At 36.5% G+C, this 20,919-nt stretch overlaps 1 protein-coding gene across 2 annotated transcripts in view; it reads right to left on the bottom strand.

The window, feature by feature from the left end:
- Positions 1–20,379, bottom strand: part of TTLL7 (tubulin tyrosine ligase like 7) — a 150,346-nt gene extending 129,967 nt beyond the window's left edge. For both annotated transcript variants that reach the window (XM_032425022.1, XM_032425017.1), the window contains exon 1: positions 20,103–20,379. The gene's annotated coding sequence lies outside the window, so the exon portion shown is untranslated. The remainder of the gene's footprint in view (positions 1–20,102) is intronic.
- Positions 20,380–20,919: the final 540 nt, after the last annotated feature.

Here is a 20,919-nt window from a genome sequence, read left to right as displayed (position 1 = left end):
TATACCAGATAAAATCTACTACATAATATCAATATACTTCCACTAAAATTAGGATTGTTACATATTTGAGGTATTTATCGTAACAAATTCTCTGTTATACTACCCTACAAGTCATTGTGTAAAGTTTAAACTTTAATTTAAAATTACTTTAACGTATTCAATCTATATTTTTGAGGCAGTTCAATGAAAGCTAACTCTGTAATTCATTGAAATAATTACCTGGGTAACTGAGCTCCTGATGATAAAAGTAGCCATTTCCTCTCTAATAAGCAAGTGCTCTTCCTTTTTATGTCAGCCATATGGTAGTCTATTATTTGACAGAACAATAACAAAAACAAAGCACAGTATTTTCTACATGATATGAAAAGTGTTTAGCACATTGCCTAAAACACAGTAAGCACCACAAAAAAGTTAGTTATAATCATAATTGTTGATATTATTAACCAAGGGAACCAGACATGATGCAAACATCTACCATGCCCCACATATTGCACTATAGCTTTACAATTAGGCATTTCAACATAGACTGCATCAGAGGAGCTTTAAAAAATATCAATGCCTGTAAAATACTTAGGAATAAACTTAACTGAGGATGTGAAAAACTGAAAACTACAAAACATTGATGAAAGAAATTAAAGAGGACACAAATGGAAAGACATCCCATGTTTATAGAATGGAAGAATTAATACTGTTAAATGTCCATACTACCCAAAATGATTTACAGATTCAGTGTAATCCCTAGCAAAATCCCAAAGGCACATTTTACAGAAATAGGAAAAACAATCCTAAAATGCATATGAAATTATAAAGGACCCCAAAAAAAACAAAACAATTTTAAAAACAACAAAGCTGAAGGCATCACATTTCCTGATTTCAAAATATATTACAAAGTTATAGTAATTAAAACAGTATATTGGCATAAAGATAGACATATAGACCAACAGAACAATAGAAAATCCAGAAATAAAGCCATGTAAATACAGTAAACTTATCTCCAACAAGGATTCCAAGAATAAATGATGGGAAAGTATAGTCTCTTCAACAAATGGTGATGGGAAAACTGGAGATCTGCATGCAAAAGAATGAAACTGGACCCTAATCTTACATAATACATTAAAAATCAACTCAAAATGGATTAAAGACTTAAATGTAAGACCTGAAACTGTAAAATTCCTAAAAGAAAACAGAGGGGCAATGCTTCATGACAGTGGCCTTGGCAATAATTTCTTGGATATGACACCAAAAGCACAGGCAACAAAAGCAAAGACAGACAAAGTGGGACTACATCAAACTAAAAAGCTTCTGCACAGCAAATGAAACAATAAAAAAAGTGAAAAGACCACCTACAGAATGAGTGAAAATATTTGCAAACCATATATCTTATAAGAAACTCCTTCAACTCAATAGCAAAAAAAAAAAAATAAACCAATTTAAAAATGAGCAAAGGAGGGGCTTGGGTGGCTCAGTTAGTTAAGCGTCCAACTTTTGATTTTGGTTCAGGTCATGATCTCACGGTCCTGAGATCAAGCCCTGCGTTGGGCTCTGTGCCCAGCGTGGAGTCTGCTTGAGATTCTCTTCTTCTCCCTCTACCCCTCCCCCTACTTGCACTCTCTCCTTATCTCTCTCTAAAATAAATAAATAAAATCTTTTAAAAAATAAATGAAAATAAAATAAAATAAAAATGAGCAAAGGAAAAATCAACAACACAAGAAACAACAGGTGCTGGAGAGGATGCAGAGAAAGGGGAATCCTCTTGCACTGTTGGTGGGAATGCAAACTGGTGCAGCCACTCTGGAAAACAGTATGGAGGTTCCTCAAAAAGTTAAAAATAGAGCTATCCAGCAATTGCAGTACTAAGTACTTACCCAAGGGATACAAAAATACAGACTTGAAGGAGTACCCTGATGTTTATACCAGCATTATCAACAAGAGTCAAACTATGGAGAGAGCCCAAATGTCCATAGACTGATGAATAGATAAAAAAGATGTGATGTATATATATACAATGGAATATTACTCAGCCATCAAAAAAATGAAATATTGCCATTTGCAATGACATGGGTGGAACTAGAGTGTATTATGCTAAGTGAAATAAGTCAGTCAGAGAAAGGCAATTTTGGAGCTAGAATGTATTATACCAAGTGAAATAAGTCAGTCAGAGAAAGACAAATACCATACGGTCTCACTCATATGTAGAATTTAAGAAAGAAAACAGATGAACATATGGGATGGGGGAAAAGAAAAAATGGAGAGGGAAACAAACCTTAAGAAACTCTTAACAATAGAGAACAAAATAAGGGTTGATGGATGGACATGGGTGGGGGATGGGCTAGATGGGTGATGGGTATTAAAAAGGGCACTTGTTGTGATGAGCACTGGGTGTTGTAAGTGAATCACTGAATTCTACTCCAGAAACCAATATTGCACTGTATGTACACTAACCAAACTTTAAATATAAATAAATAAATAAATAAATAAGCAAGCAAGCAAGCAAAGGACTTGAACAGACATTTCTCCAAGGAAGACAGACAAATGGCCAACAGGTATAAGAAAAGATGCTCGACATCACTAATTATCAGAGAAATGCAAATGAAAGCCACAAAGAGATATCATCTATCAGGATGGCTATTATAAAAAAAAAAAAAAAGATAGCCAATATTGGTGAGGATGAAGAAAAGTTGGAATTCTTGCATGATGTTGCTGGGTATATAAAATGGTACAACCACTGTGAAAAACAGTATGGAGATTCCTCAAAAAGTTAAAAAGAGAACTACCCCATGATCCAGCAGTCCCACTTCTGAGTATTTACCTAAAATAATTTAAATCAAAGTTACATAATATTACACTGTATGTTAACTAACTGGAATTTAAATAAAAACTTTAAAAAAAATAAAATAAATCAGGGTTACAACAAAGAGATATTTGCACTCCCATGTTCACTGCAGGCATGATTCACAAAAGCCAAGATGTGGAAACAACCTGAAGTTCCATCAGTGGGTGAGTGGATAAAAGAATGTGATGTATACATACAAATGATTATTCAGCTTTAAAAAATAAAGAAATCTTGCCATATATGACAATACAAATGAACTCTGAGGACATTATGTTAGGTGAAATAAACCAGTCACCGAAGGACAAATATTGCATGGTACCATCTTTACAAAGTATCTTAAAAAGCCAAACAAGGAGAAACACAAAGTGGAATGGGGTTGCCAAGACATGGAGGGAGGGGCATATGGAGAGTTGCTATTCAGGAAGCATTAAGTTTCAAAAGAAAAAAACAAATACTGATGGATGGGTCCCAGCCCCAAAAATTCCAATTTAATTGGCTTGGGATGCAGCCTGGGCACAGAAATTTGTTAAAGCTCCCGTGTGATTTAAATGTACAGCCAAGTTTGAGAACTGCTGTTTAAATAGATACGTTATTTCATTTAGTCCTCATAGATTGTATTATTAATTCCATTTTACAAAGCAGAAAACTGAGACTCAGAGAAATACAGTAACTTGCCAAAGACCTAGATCTGTTCAACTCTCAAAACCTTTCCACTATACCATGCTGCCTTCTGAACTGTAAATATCCCAAAGCCATCAGTCAGTTTCTTACAAGCTTCAAACTCTGCTGAGAAAAAAAATCAACTATTTGCTTTGCAAATCTGCACAGTGGTATTAAAGGGGCCTCCTTATGAATTCTGAGCTCTGGTACAGGTTTTTGTTTTTGTTTTCCTTTCAAACCTGGACCCACAGAAGGTCATGAAATCAATTCAGCGAGATTCAATAGCATTTTTAAATTAAATAATAGAACAGATAAAAATGTAACAGTGCCAGACTGCATTGCATGTAATAGAAAAAGTATTAACTGTAAGTACTGAGTCTTGAAACTTTTATTTCTGTGTGTGTGTGTGTGTGTGTGTGTGTGTGTGTATGTGTGTACTATGGCAAGTAGTAAATCATATTTCTTACCATGAGTTGCAGCCAAATATGTTTGAAAGTTATTCTAAGTAGGGATAAAACCATAGGATAAAAAGACAATCCTAAATATTGTTCATTTTCCTTTTTTTTAAGATTTTATTTTTAAGTAATTTCTACACCCAGTGTGGGGCTCAAACTCATAAGCCCTAGATCAAGAGCCACACGCTCCACGACTGAGCCAGCCAGGTACCCCTGTAATTCGTCTTCTGATTTGTGTACACTTATGTTTTTCTTTAATCCTAGAATGTCTTCCTTTGCTACCCAGCATTCAAACCACATCTTAGTTGTCCCCTCCTTTCCTTCTGTCTCCTAGGCAGAATTAACTGTTCTTTGGTGCATCACCACTGTTAACAACATCTACCACACTGTATCATATTTTTAAAGTATTTGATTTAAAAAGGGCAGTGTCTCTCATTCTCAGAAATATGAACAAAACACAGAGCCTGATACACAGTGTAGCTTAATTTTTTTTTTTTTTACAATTAGGGACAGCAGCTCTCTATTATTTTACTCATGAAATTTTAATGATACAAAATATAAATTAAGAATGAATCACATCTTCTATCTTTCTGAATAATCACAAATTAGCACTAGAGCTACCTTAATATCTGGCTTATCCACACCTAGTCTAGATGATACTCTTCTCTGCCAAAGCCTACATCAAAGAAGAAGACAAACTTTGAATTAGTTCTACTGGATTAGCTTACATTGTTTATACCAGCCTACTCTCTTATCTATTTTAATATTAAATCACCTTCTCCAATTCCTATTTCTATACTTGCTATTAAATTAAATTAAAATAGATTTATTGAACACTTACCAAATAAAATATGCTAAATAAGTTGTGATTTGTTTCCATTTTACGAATGATAATAGGAAAAAATATTTTTACTAAAATGCAAATCCAAAGGAAACAAAAAAAAATTATTCTCTCTCGATCTTAACTCCATCAAAGTTTTTATCATCTATATTCATCTAAATAAAGGCATCTTAAGTCTTCCCCATTTCTTGAGTTTATTGAAATATTGGGACTACTTAACCATTCAAGAAGTTATTTTAAAAATAAATATTATATATACACACATACAAATATATGTATACAAATATACAAACATATGAGTTTTATATTCCTGACCAGTCAAAAGTCAAATATCGTCACAATATTCTGAATAATTAAGACTTTTAATGGCTATCATTCACTATTATCTAGTAAGTACCAAGTAGCTGTGGAAACAACATATAAATTTAAATAAATTAGAACTAAAATTTATTTAGCATTAGGAGAAAGTTATTTGAAGTTATAATAGGATAGAAATGAAAATTAAAATTGGAAGAATGCCAGAGAGCATGCTCCATAAAAATCTATTTCAGTAATCCATGTGATAAATTCTGCCAGTCTTTCTGCAAAGTTAACCTTCAAATTTTATAATTTTATGCAATCTTAAAATGTGAAAAAGAAAACCACATACCATTTCTTTGTTTCAAATTTTGGGCCCAAGTTAAATGGCTCTACGATATTCTACATTATGCAGCTTCACATAACATTATGGGCCCAACTATTAGAGTCAACAGCCAGCCGTGGCTGGAGCTGACCGGCAGACAGCATCACTGATTCATCTCGGGAAGAAACAGGCTGCAGCATCCACAGCTCTGATGATGCCCAAAGAGGGTGAAGAACTGGCCATAAGCCAAGTATTTCCTCTTGGAGCACAGATAGGAGGACTATAAGTAGACATAACTTAGAGTTTGCTACATTTGAATCTTAACTCAAATGTGATACTTTGGGGCCAGAAAAAGAGGTGGAGGAAGGTACAATTAATAATTTCCAAAGCTATACCGTGGTCCCAAGGTTGGACAACTTACGAATGTTTTTAGGATACAACAATGTTTTCCTTATTCATTTAATTCCATTAACAAGAGTTGTGTGACGATTTCACCTATACTATGCTAAATATTTAAGTTAGTACTTTAAATAAAACTCCCTCTAGGTAGCCTACAACAAAACAATGAATTTCTTATTTTCTTAATTTGGTGCATTAGATTTTATATAACATTTATCTCACCTACGAACTATATACCTAAACATCATAGAGTTAAAATAATAACCCTTCATCTATTATGGAATCTGAGGCAACTGCTTAAGCAGGCCATCAGGATAAAAAATAATGCAGACACCAGTCAGAAAGGGAGATTGAGTTACAAATGTGCCCAGGGGGGCTGTATGAACCAAAGCAGCTCTTCTTTCTCAGCTTCCCAGTCCATTTAGCTGGCTCCTCAGACAAGAACCCACAAATTAAAGGATGCAACCTAACCAAGGGACCCTAAACCAGAACCATATCCAAAACTCAAATGAGACAGATAAATTATAGTCAGAAAGAAAGAAAGAATGAAAGAAAAAGAAAGAAAGAAAAGAAAAGAAAGGAAAGGAAAGGAAAGAAGGAAGGAAGGAAGGAAGGAAAGGGAAGAAAAGAGAAAAGAAAAGAAGAGAAGAGAAGAGAAAAGAAAAGATTGTTCCCCTTAATCACTCTTTAAAATGCCATACTGGAGATTTTACATATCATAGAGAAGAAATGCTCTTTGCTAAAAATCAAACATTCATCTAGCTTTCCTATGAGAAACTACAAATCCAACCATGAAAGCAAGATTAATAAATAGGTGGCACAAATCTAATCTTCAATCTTTCAATATTTTTATAATTGACTTGTAATTCATTTTATAACTCATTTTTTAGGGATCAGTTTAAATCAAAAGTATACCAGAAAGCATTCCAAGAAAGCAAGAGGTGTTTTCATATTTGCAGGAGAAGTAAATGAGAACTAAAGTTTATTTTATTATAACATATAACATATAATACTATATATTAGTGATTATTAATAACTAACTTTAATTATTAATAACTAATAATTATATAAATATATAATAGAATTATAGTATGTGTATATTATAAATAAATAATACATATATATTATAAATAAATGAGCCTTTATGTAAACCTGGACATTCTAATCTGGCAGTGATGAAAATGGAAATTTCTCATATGAAAGACATTTGGCCATGTTATTATCAAATTAGTTGCTTATAATTTCAAAACAGTTATGGGGGCTAGGATATAAACTTGATCCTAATTCATTCTTTAGTTCAACATATATTAAAAGTACCTAATTCGAACCTAAGACCATGACTTTCCTACTAAATTAGTTTGGACAAGAAAGATCTGGGCCTTTCACTGAAGCAGAGAGGAGAGCGTGTGCTCTAGCCTCGGAAGCCTGCAGACCACCACAGTGCATCTGTTAGTCCTTGTGGATAGCGCAGAAGGCTTTTTAATGATGTAGAAAATGGATACAGACTGTAGGACTTGCTTAAGGCATTCTCGAGGGATTACTACTGAAAGAAAATTCTACTCTACTGAAGACTCAAAAGATTTAAAAAAAATCAAACACCAATTACACTGTTTTGATAGTTGATTTCAAAAGACTACTAAGGAAGAAAACTAACCTTCTGGAACGCTTGCAAAATTACTACAAGCTAGTTTTACTGCTCTGTTCAAAAAGTCTAGGGCCTAATTCAACTTTTACTAAGTGAGAATTTACCAACTCCCAACAATTTGGTTTTCAGCTTCCCTCTATAGAGACTTGACCGATGGTTTAAAAAACACTCTAGAAAAAATATTTTGGTCTGAAGAAAAAAAAATGACATTTCTCTGTAAGAGAGGTGGAAGTGGTAGTCCCACGTCTTTTATTTGTACCGAAGGCTGCGCCACCTTCAATAAGCATTTGGAGCCACATTCTATGTCACACATTTGGGACTTCCACCATCCACTCTTCTATGGTGCAAAACTGACTTTGGAGGAAGTTTTAAAATTAGTCTCGGGTCATTCCTTTAGTCTACTTTAGTGCAGAGCTGTAATAGCCTTCTACTTAGGTAACAGGGACTTGGTAAACTCCTATCACTCAGCCCACCAGACTCTCAAATCATGGGATTCTTTACTTGACTGACAACAAATTAATTTGAGGGAATAAAGCCTCAAATGCACTGCCCCTCAAAATAATATGCATGAAGAAATTCCTAAAAGATATGCAGAACTTTCATTCTTTGAGACACTATAACGTCCATTCATGAATGAAGCCAGTTATCGGAGAGCTATGTACCTGGGCCACACCACATGGCTGGTCACAGCCACCCTAACAGAACTGCTTTAAGAAAAAGCATAGTTATTTATTGAGCACATACAGTCTTTACCAAGGTAGATGTTATTCTCATGTTAGAGAAGAAAATAATCAGATCTTGAGAGGTTATTTCCCCCAAAGACACAGAGCCACACCATGGGTCTATTAGATGAAGGACATTATAAAAAATAGCCCAATGAATCCTGCTGACTTTCAGTGTTAAGGGTGTTGAGGAAACTGTATTACACTATACTGAATCCACTTTTAAATAAACTATAGGAGAAATTTCATTCTGGATTCTAGACAGGAACAACTTTGTTCCTCTTAGGCAACTGGTTTGTTTTTCTCATGGATGAGCTTTTCAATCATTAAATTTTTCATGTTTTCCTCTTTGCCTGGAAGTTAGAAAACTCAAAATTAAGTGTGTGCCCAGCTCTAATACACATACAGGATTCAAACATGGATTTTGTGAGCTAATGTTTCTCCTAGCTCATTTCTTCTTTTTTTTTCTTCATTGATATTCTCAGATTTGAAAATCTCATCTTATATGTTCATCCTATTACAAACTATGTATCTTCAAATGCTAATTACCAAAATCTTGTAAAAACTCACCAAGTTGTACATTATACAATATATGTTATATTCAATAAAGTACTGGGGAAAAGTATAAAAGAAAAGCCATTTATAATACTTAAAATCAAAGGACAGTAATTCAAATATTTTCTATACTATCTTTGAGTCAATTCTTGACAAAATATTTTAAATTACTTCTTCCTTGTATAAGCAATCACTGAATTAATATTGTAATTCTATTTATTATAACTTATAACTTAAAATATAGTCATATATCTATATGTGGGTTTATTAAAGTTAGAATGGGGATAATTTTGAGGGATTTCATTTCATAAAGATTGCATTGTAAGGTTCTATCGGTCTTTTTATCATATTTATCCTAGGGGAAAGGAGTACATATGGGTGAATCAGTGTGGAGGAAAAAAAGCATCTTTAGTGAAATAAAAGTATTAGTAGAGAAAAAGGAAAACAAGCATATGGAACAACTTGGTAAAACCAATGCCAGTGTGAGATGCACATGCCCATGCCTTTGGCTTCACTTTTCTCCTTGTCTTGGTTGTCTTAGTAGTGATTCTCAAATTTTTTTGGTGTTGGAACTCTTCACACTCTTTAAATTTTGTTGACTTTTAGTTTTGTAGGTTATAGCTATTAATATTTACCCTATTAGAAACTAAAATGGATATATGTTGAAAACCATTATGTATTAACAAAAACATTTTATTTTTAAATAACTATAATTTAAAAAAAAAAAAGAAATGAGCAGTGCTTTGTACTTTTAAAAATCTCTTTAATATCTTGCTTCATAGAGCACAGATTCTCTTATCCACTTCTGCATTTATTCTGAGAAGTTGTTTTTGTTGGAAGTATATGAAAAAATTTGGCCACACAGAGATATGTAGTTGGAAAAAGAAGTATTGTAATAGCCTGCTCAGGTAATTATGGATATTTGAATTTGCCACAACACCCAAATTCAACAAACTGTAATTTCTTAGTACCACATGAGGCTGGTAGTATTCTAACAACCAGAACCAAATAAAGAAAGCACAACAGAAAGGAAACTACAAACCAATATCCCTCATGAAGTTAAATGCAAAAATCTTTAACAAAATTTTTGCAAATTGAATGCAACATATGTGTGTGTGATGTGCTTATATGACCAAAAAGGATTTATACCATGTGCACAAGGTTCATTCAATATTCAAAAATTAATCAATGTAATCCACCATATCAAGAGGTTAAGGAAAAAATCATATGTCCACATCAATTAATGCAAAAAGAAATTTGATGTAATTTGATCTCCATTCAGGATGAAAAGTACCAGTACACTAGAAACAGAAAGGGAATCTTCTCAACCTAATAAAGAACATCTACAAAAAAAACCTACAGCTAACATCATACTTAATAGTAAAAGACTGAATAATTTTCCTCTAAGATCATGAACAAGGCAAGGATGTTCACTCTCACCATTCTTATTTGGCACAATACTAGAATTCCTAGCACTTGCAATAAGGCAAGAAAAACAATTAAAGATTTATTTTAATTTTAACAGACTGTAAAGAAAGAAAGTGTCTTGGTTTGCAGATGATAAAGAAAAAAAAAATTCTCAAAGGATCTACAATCCTAGATCCAAAAAACGTGACTTCAGTAAGGTTTCAGGATACAAGATCAATACACAAAAAACCAATTGCATTTCTACATACTGACAACAAAAAAATGGAAACAAATTAAAATGAATGTCATTATCAGTTGCTCCAAATAAAATGAAATAATTAGGTATAATTCTAACAAAGGGACACCTGGGTGGCTCAGTCGATTAAGCATCTGCCTTTGGCTCAGGTCCTGCTCCCAGGGGCCTGGAATCGAGTTGGGCATCGGGCTCCTTGCTCAACGGGAAGCCTGCTTCTCCCTCTGCCTGCCGCTCCCCTACTTGTGCTTGCTCACTCTCTGACAAATAAATGGGCAAAATCTTAAAAAAAATATTCTAACAAAACATGGGTAATATCTGTATGATGAAAATTATAAATTGCTAATAAAAGAAATCAAAGAAGACCCAAATCCTGGAGACATCCCATGTTTACAGATCGGAACAATGAACACAGTAAAGATGTCAATTCTCCCTAAATTGACGTATAGGTTTAAACAATTCATATTAACATATGGTTAAATTATAGCAATTAAATTCTTACACCGGACATTTTAAAAAGTGACTCCTCCAAAAAAATTTTTTCAAAATTCAGTTTAATTTGTTAAATAATTACACTAGTCATCATAATTACATAGTCTCAAAAATAATCATGTGGACTTTAAAGAATAAGGTGGGAAAGAATTAATAAAGAGCAACTTGAAATAATTCTGTCAATACATTTTTAAAATGCTAAAAGTAATCAATGCTACAGGCAATGAAAGCAAAAATAGAAAAATGGGACTATATTAAACAAAAATTTTTTTATACATTAAAGGACATAATCAATAGAGTGCAAAGGCAACCTATGGAGTAGGAGAAAATCATATATCTGATAAGGGGCTAATATCCAGAATATAGAAAGAACTCCCAACAACTCAAAACAAAAAAAAATCCAATAACCAGATTAAAAAAATGGGCAAAGTACCTAAGTAGACAAATCTCCAAAGATGATATACAAACACCTGACAGGCACATGAAAAGATGCTCAATAGCACTAATCATCAGAGAAATGCATATCAAAACCACAATGAGATATCACCTCACACCCATTAGGACGACTACAATAGAACAATCAATCAATCAATAAGCAGTGTTGGTGACGGTGTGGAAAATTAGAACCCTTACACACTGTTGGGAATGTAAAACAGTGTAACCACTACGGAAAACAGTATGAAAGTTTCCCAAAAAATTAAAAATAGAACTACCACGTGATCTAGTAATCTCACTTCTGGGTATACATCTAAAAGAATTGAAAGCAGGGTCTCAGAGAGATATTTGCACACCTGCGTTCATAGCAGCACTATTTTCAGTGGCAAAGAGGTGAAAGCAACCCCAAATACCCATTGACAGATGAATGGATAAACAAAATGTGGTCTACATATACAATGGAATATTATTAAGCTTTAAAAGAGAGGGCGATCCTCACATATACTAAAAAATGGATGAACCTTTAGGGCATTACATTAAGTGAAATAAATCAATCACAAAAAGACAAATACTATATGATTTCATCTATATGAAGTATCTAAAGTAATAAAATACATAGAAACAGAAAATAAAATGGTGGTTACCAAGGGCTTGGGGAAGGGGAAAGGAAGGTTGATTAATGAGTATAGAATTTCAGATTTGTAAGATGAGAAAGTTCTGAAGATCTGTTTCACAACAATGTAAATATATTTAACCCTACCAACTGTACTTAAAAATGGTTAACATGGTAAATTTTATATCATGTGTTTTTTATCACAATACAAAATTATATAAAAATAATACTAAATATTGAGTGGAAGAAAAAGTTGCATTTGTGGAATGCCTACAAAATGTCAGAAATCACCCAAATAAACACATAAATCACAATATTTTCATACTACTCTGAAGGAAAATGTTATTAACTTTTTCTTCTAGAAAGCATGATAATCGATTTCATAATACCACAATATGCTCAGTTATATCAAAGAGAGGAAAACTACTGGACCATTAAGTAATTTTATCTGGAGATCTAAATATATGTATTCATAAATACTGCTAAGTCTATTTGCTTAATTTTATTCCCAGTAGAAGCTACACTTTAGGGGTGCCTGGGTGGCTCAGTCAGTTAAGCAACTGCCTTCGGATCAGGTCATGATCCCAGGGTCCTGGGATCCAGTCCCACATCAGGCTCCCTGCTCAGCAGGGAGCCTGCTTCTCCCTCTGTCTGCCACTCCCCCTGCTTCCCCTGCTTGAGCTCTATCTCTCTCTGACAAATAAATAAAATCTTAAAAAAAAAAAAAAAAGGAAGCAGCTACACTTTAGTAACCTTACTTCATATTTATATTTATTCTCGTTCCTTATGGATTCTAAAAACAAAATTCACAGATATACTCTCAAGCATGTTATTGAAGTAAATATGCTATACTATAACCAATGAGGAGTACATTTAACTTTTAATTCCTTAGTTAAGGATAAAAATAGCTATCACATATTCTATGCCCGAGATAAATTTTTAAAAGAGAAAATGCCTCCTATTCTGAAATGACAGCCCCCTCACATATGGAGCAGTAAACTTTTCTTTCTTCCTGAAATACTCATTTGGCACTGATTTTTGACAAGTGAAAAAGCTTTTCCACATAAATACAGTCCACTTGATTTTAAGAAGCACTGATTACCCCCCTTTCAAATTTTCCTTAATATTTAAGATGTCTACTTTCCTTTAATTTTTGTAGCAAGTTGCAGAAATAACTTGTTTCGATTTTCCAGAAATGATGGGTTGAAATTTGTGTGTTGACCAAGGGGGATGCTGATGTGCACTAAATGTAGATGTCAGAGATTTTAAAAAGTATTCAATGGGGCCACCTGAGTGACTAAGAGGGTTAAGCTTCCGACTCTTCATCTCAGCTCAGGTCTTGACCTCAGTGTCATGAGTTCAAGCCCTGCATTGGGCTCCACACTGGGCATGGAGCCTACTTTAAAAATATAAATAAATAAATAAACAAACAAATAAGTAAATAAAATATTCAATGAATTTGACATGTTATTTTTTCCTCAAATACCCTAAAAGAAGTAAAACCATTAAAACTATATTAAATGAATAAAAGTCATCCTTTTGTTTACATATAATAGTAAATACTAGCATCTATCGTCAAAATTAGTGTCTAAAGGGGCAGCTGTAGATCAATTTTTAATCCTACTATGATTGTGCATGAAAATTACACTTGTTTTTTTCCTCTCTCTCACTCGATTTTTTTATATTGTTGAAATGAAGAAACAATATTTAATATTCCAGATTGAGACATGCTAAGTAACTAAATATTATCATCTTGCATGTGATCAAACCTAAAGCTAAATGAAAATGCCCCCATCTCATTTCATGTAAATTAAGCTGATTATAGAAAGTGTCCAATTTCTATCGTTCCTCTCCACAGAGTAGCTCACACATATTTGTTGGGTAACTGCAGACTGACTGATTCTAAATATAAACCGAGATGTGTGCTAAAATTATTGTCCTGATTTTTTAAGCAATCACCATGAGTATCACACATGGTTACAGATTTTATTTATTTAGTATCTTGAAAAATAGTTTAAATAATGACAAAATTACACATGAAAATTTTCCCATCAAACGTAATGATTTAAATTAAATCCATAGCTGCTAACTTCTCCTACCAATACTGCACACATATGGCCATCCATATCATAAAACCAGTCAAACCTAGTATTAGGACCACACCAATTAAGGCAGATTTTACACAAACAACTTTTAAGTGGCGTCACTTCTCTTACAAAAGAAAGATGGTACTACCTTAAAAGAGAGGTATACCTAAGCAGCTCTAAAATTCTAACCCAACAAAAAGCCGCAAAATAATCTTGAAGCTGCCACCTGGATTACTGCTGACCCATCTCCCAAATCCACAAATGCTCAATTTATTTTAAAAAGTCCATTTCACGAAAATACACTAATGGAGGGGAAAGGAGAATTTATGTAAAAATAAGCTAATGCCATCTTGTTGAATTAGATGTGACACAGGCCAGACTTTGCAAAGTAGTGGGTAAAAGAGATAGAAATGTTCAAAATAATCCTTTGTCAAACATAATGTTTCATTTCACATGGCTAAGCAGAAGAACAAAATAACATAGAAGTTTGGAAACTCAGGAGCCACAACACAATTTAAAAAAAATCAAACAATGAGGATGGTTCGGTGTACCCAGTGAACAAAGAATACCATCAATTTCAAAGGGAAGGAGTTCTCAGACCTTTGGGTCAGCCTCGGAGAAGACCCAGTGATCACTTGACCACCTAACTCTAAACCTTCAAAGGAGTCAAAGGAACATAGGCCAACCAGTCACTTGCAAGTAAAAAGTGAAGGAAAAAAGAGTTAAACAGCTTTATCACTCACCTTCCCAGAGCCCAAACAATCCCAACACTTTGGCTTTGTCAACTACTATGTGTACTATGGGCAGGGGTGTGTAAACAAATAAATGTCAAATGGGAATTAACAGAAATAAGGGTAGTGGAGAAAAATAGACAAGCCTATTTAAATTTAAGTTTTTTAACTTTAAGTTAACCCTAGGGAAACTGTTGGCTGAGCCCAGTTCAACTTTGACAGATAATGCCTAAGAGGAACGGAAATAAATTTACCACTTTCTAAGAGCTTAAGGAAATTGTTTTAAATAATAGGTCTCAACTAAGCACAGGACAAATTCTTCCTCGATGTCCAGCTTCCACCAGAAATCATCTGTCAGGTCGTAAAAGGGGGGAGGAGGCTATTGTGGATTTGTAAAGTTGATGCTTCTGTTTTCATTTCCTTTCAGGTCTCCCAAGACTAATGGCACATTATAAAACCTGCCTATGCTCCCTACTTGTGTCCTCAAGGCACATTCACATCCCAGTGACTCCCCTTCCACTGGTCCTCAGAGACCCTTAATGGCCTCCCTGCCTCAGTGGCTTCTTTTTTTTTTTTTTAATTTATTTATTTGACAGAGAAAGCACAAGTAGGCAGAGCGGCAGGCAGAGGGAAAGGGAGAAGCAGGCTCTCCGCCGAGCAGGGAGCCCGATGCGGGGCTCAGTCCCAGGACCCTGGGATCATGACCCGAGCCGAAGGCAGCCGCCCAACCGACTGAGCCACCCAGGCGCCCCCCTCAGTGGCTTCTGATATTCCAAGTAGGATGAGGGTGGGATTCAGAGGAAGCACAGGTGAGAGACTGGGGGGTAAGAGGCCCAGCCAAAGCAAAGGAGGTAGTGGCACTCGTCCCTACAACTGCTGGGGTAAGGGAGGCATAGTCTCTCTCCTCCTTCAGGGGAATTTCCTTTAGTGGAGGATTACTGGAAACAAGGGGAAGGTGGAGGGTTACTGGAAACAAGGGGAAGGAAACATCTGAATGCCCACGGGAAACGCTGGGAATGCTCTGTGTCTCTCAACTGCCACTGTTCTCAGAGGCTGTCTCTAGCAATACACAAGGGAGGGAGGGCAGAAGTCGTCGATGTCCACCACACTCCCTTGTACCTTGTAACCAGGGCTTCTCCTGAGAACTGGAAGGAGGTCTGAAATTCCCACCCTCACCTATGCGGATTCTCTAAATCAGAATGCAAGTTCATATGCTTTGCATTGCCAGGATACTGAAGCTGGAGACCTAGGAATCTGATACAGGAGGGCGGAAGAAGTTGAAGTTTGAAAGATAAGGGCGGGGTAGATACCTGAAGGGAGGATGGAGGGGTGGAAACTGAGGTCCACAAATACAATGCTAAAACCAGAATGTAGTCCATCATATATTCCCTTCTCTGACTATAAACTCTTGCCGACTCTCACCAAACACGCTCTCCAGCTTCATTTACATCTCTCCTCAGGCCCCAACTGCCCGCCTTTCTCACACTGCCCATGATTTTTTTTTTTTTTAATTGAAGTATAGTTGACATATAATACTACATTAGTTTCAGGTGTGAAACATAGTGATTCGACAACGCTATACATTATGCAATGCTCACCACTACACCAAATAAGTGTAGTTACCATCTGTCACCATACAAAGTCATTATAATATTATTGACTATATTCCCTATGTTGTACTTTTCAACCCCATGACTTATTTATTTTATAACTGGAAGTTTGTACCTCTTAATCCCCTTCATCTATTTTGCCCAGTAGCCATGATTCAAATAGTTTCTCTAACCAAAAGAGCAGATTGCCTGAAAAAGTGTAATCTGAGGAACCACAAACAGGAGTGAGTGTAAATAATTAATAATACGCCAATATCTTATAATTTGTAATGTCCAGAGAACATGCAGAATCCAGCAGAGTTTCAAAAGTTGCATGAAGTAGTCAAACTACACATCATAAGAAAAAATAATTGTAACTGTGTGGTGATGGATATTAACTAGACTTAGTGTGGTGATCATGTGCAATATATATAAATATCAAATCATTATGTTACACCTGAAACTAATATAATGTTATATTGATATATATTGAGATATATTAATTATATCTCAATTTTAAAAAATTGAACTAAGATTTCATACTTTTTAACCCAGAAATTTCATTTATGAACAAAGATGTTCATCACAGTGTTAGTTATTATCATCAAAAATATACCAACACTGAGGAATGGTTAAGAAATTATCATACATCTACCTAATGGAAAATTATGTAGATATTTTTAAAGTTCACTTTCCAGTTGTAATTAAGGGAAAATATTAATGTTATAAAATTTAAAGTAAAAATATTTTAAAAAGTAATATATATATCATGATTAAAACCATGCACAGAAAAAAGTGGAAGGAAATATCAAAATCACATCAAAATATTAATAGTGCTTGTCTTTAGTTAGTACAAGTATGGTGATATTTTTTTCCTTTTTATATTTTTATAGTTTCCAAACTGTTCATAATTTTATAACAGAAAGGGGAAGCTTTCAAAAAGGCAAGCTTCTTTGAAAGAGGAAAAATGTTACTTGTGTAGAAAACTCCTGGGTTCAGTTGACAATTAATCCTTTTAATATCAGTACCCAGGAACTATAGCATTTTCTGGAAGGGCACTTGGAACAAGGAATATGGAGAATATGAGCAAGACCAGCCAAAGAGAAACTTGGCCTGCTTAGTAACCTACACTGCTAGTTCCCTGTGACTACCAGATGAGGAGCAGATTTCACTGCCTGATATGCAAGGTTCTTCACAATTTGTCACTGTGTATTCAAACAGTATATGAGCACTTAGCTGAACCTCCTTGTCTGGCTTTGTCTTTTCCTATCCAAATCCTTCCCATCTGGCAGAGTGATTGAATTCACTTCCATCCATGAAGAGTTACTGATTGTGTTATGAAACCAGCCTCTATGATTTCTCCTTCTTAAGGTGTTGATAGAGCATTTATAGTACCACCTTTTCCTGATATTAGGCCAATTCTAATTATTTTGTTAATTACTCATGTGTAAGTAAATACCTCCCCAGCTAGACTTTAAGTTCCTTGAAGTCAAGAATTTGAATGGTCTGCAGACAGTAGTCATTCAACAAATACATATATATATACAGAAAGAGAGAGACAAGAGTGAGAAAAGATGCAGTGCTCAAACCAGGTTGGTATTATATTCACACTTGGTGATGTTATCTAAATAAAATGTGTTGCCTCTGTTTTAAAATGTTCCCGCTGACCATCACTAGGACATGCACCTTCTTTTTTTTTTTTTTTTTTTTAATAGCAGTGGGATCGTAGTTTTGCTTATTTTTTCATACCAATTCTGCCATCCTCCTTGTAGTTAAACAGACTGGACTGCAAGATGCCTCACAGAGGTTCAGGATAGAGACTACAGCCATATAAAGAACAAAAAGAAATGACCTCCTAGAAATCAAATTTAAGGGTCATCACGTGATCCTACTTCTCTCACAGTCTGGTGTGAACAACATATATAAATTTGTGCCTCCATTTTATGGCTTTATTTAGGCAATGGGCTTTAGTCTCTCAATATCCTCATTAATAATTCTCCAATGTAAATAGTTCAATACTTTAGAAATGACAGACTAAGATGATTATGTTCCTATCCGCCATCAAGTACTATTCCAGTACTTAGAGATAATGAGCATTTGTACTATAGCAACGTGCCTCTGGAGACATCAACAAGAGTTTCACATCTTAAGGGAGAATACATAAATCATAAAGGAAGGCAAATCAAACGGCCAAGCAACAGATAAAGAAAAACCTAGCATCCGTTATTTTTTCAGAAAGAGTACACAGGTCAATATAATTGTTAACTCTGAAGGGCAGAGCAAAAACAAATCAATGCAGTTTCCCACTATACAGAACTACATTTTGCTACAACACACATATTTTTTGTAAGTCAATACTTGTCTAGATGCCACCACTTACTAGCCATAGGATCTTGAACCTTCTATTTCAGTTCCTTAGTCTGTAAAATGGAGTTATCACCTACTATGCCACATCACAGTGGAAATGAATCAAATAACATTATCAGTCTGGGTTTATCTGTCACCCTATCATGGGATGACACACCCCACAAAAACAGTTCAGTCACACACCCCATGAACTAGATAACTGTTCTTATTGCAAATGTTTCCATTAAGTTTTAAAAAAGAAAAAGATTTCCAGGTGTTTCGTTTTGTTTTACTTTCCTAATTGATTTTTCCAACATTTGAGCATCCACCATATATCACTGCCAAAAATGTGTTAAACATCTCCTGCAATGACCTAGCTCTCCTTTGCAGTGTTGTCCAGATATTATTTTTTGGCAAACGCTTTCTAAGAAAATGGGGTTTTTTTCCACATAATTCAAAGCCCTTTCTTACTAAAAGAACAACAATTCCATATACAGTAAGTTTACAGGTTGTTGCTATTGTTTGAGATCACTCTTATGAAAATTATGTTTAATATCTAATGGGCCATCTATATGTACCCTTACACTTGGACATACAACTCTGTAATACAGTGGAAGATCCATGGGCTTTGGAGTCAGGGAGACTTGTATTCAAATTCCTGTTCTGTGACCTTGAGCATGTAATTTAACTTCCAGGCTCCTCACTTTCCACCTTTGGTTCTGGGTTGCTGTGATGATTTAATGAAATAATATATCTAAAAGTAAGTGTCTAGACTCTGAAAGTATTATTTCCTACCTCCCTTAAATCTTTCCCTCCTATGCCAAGACCAAGCAAACCCACTCTGAACACAAGACTACTTGGACACAGCCTCTATTTCACACATTAGTGGCGGAATGCTATGCAATGAAAAACTGAGTGGACGATGGCTTGAATTAAGTATCCAACGGAGCAAGAAGTAAAGAAACTGACAGGTATAGACAAGGGCCCCATACTTCACTCGCATGTGGGAAAAAGACACTAATCTGACACACTTTAAAGATTGCACCGCACACTCACAGAGGTTTGTACCATGCTCTGGGAAAAGGACGGAATTACGGAACAAGCCAGCAGGGAGCCTCCTTGTTCACCCCACCCGACACCGCCCGCCTGGGTGGTACCTCTGAAGCCTAGAAACTGAGGTGAGAGCACAGCAACTGACCTCGCCCCCCCACCACCACCCTCCCCCATTCCGCCCAAATCTCTCTCGGGGCACGAATGGTGCTGAATCATTAGTCCTAACAGTAGCAGCTCCCGGTTCCGCTGCTCCCGCGGGAGCCAGTGTCCCTAGAGCAATGACCGTCCCTGGTGGGGGCCGATACCTCGGGCGTGTGGGGGCGGTGAAAGGGGGTCGGGAAGGAGCCGGGCAGCAGGTACTCACCGGGGTGAGGAAAGCCCAGCCCTGGTCTTCTCCTCCCGGCTGCAGGCGGTCCCTCTGCGGCCCCTCCGCTTCCCGGTTTCCCGCGGGCGGTTGCCCCCGGGCCCCGCAGCCTGCGCTGGTAGTCCGGTGCTCCCCTCCGCCAGCCCGCAGCCCTAAGCAGCCACGGCTCGGGGCTCGGGCGCTCCACCCGGAGCAGCTGGAGCAGCTGTCGCTGCCGAAGGGGGTGGCGGCTACCGACGGGCCAGACCATTCGCGGGCTGCGACCGGGGGTGCGCGACGTGCGGAGCGGGGCGGTCGTGGAGGGCGCCGAGGGCCGGCGACGGTTGGGAGGAACCAAGAACGAGGGGAATCCTCCGCCTCCCAGTAGCGCCGGGAGGGCTTGGGGGCAAAAGGCACCAAGAGAGGAGCAAGCTGCTCTCCCTGGCTGTTGACTGAACACAATCCCTAAGCTTTTCCGGGCACCCCCGTCCGGGTTTGCCTTGGTTCCGCTCAGGGCTCCTTTAGAACGCGGCAAACAGAGGACCTAGCAACGGGTGCGCCTGGGCGGTGTCCCCTCCTGGGGAGATGCGAAAGGGCGCTGGCCGGAGCCCTGCCTTCGAGCCACCTCCTCCTGCTCCACAGCGGGGCCCTATGGCGCCAGTTTCTGGTGCATATCTTACTCTAGACGTCTTACCACAAAAGAGAGAGGAGCATCAGAGTCCTTGAAGGGGCTCCTCAGATCTTTTACCCAAGCATCTTTGTGGAGCAAAGAATTAAAAAGGTATCTAAGCCCAGCCTGAAAGTTAGAAAATAAAATTAAGTGGGCCCCCATCCTATA

This window comes from Phoca vitulina, unplaced genomic scaffold (genome assembly GCF_004348235.1).
Source record: "Phoca vitulina isolate PV1807 unplaced genomic scaffold, GSC_HSeal_1.0 scaffold2, whole genome shotgun sequence".
Classification (NCBI taxonomy): Eukaryota; Metazoa; Chordata; class Mammalia; order Carnivora; family Phocidae; genus Phoca; species Phoca vitulina.
This window is presented reverse-complemented; position numbering and strand designations above follow the sequence as displayed.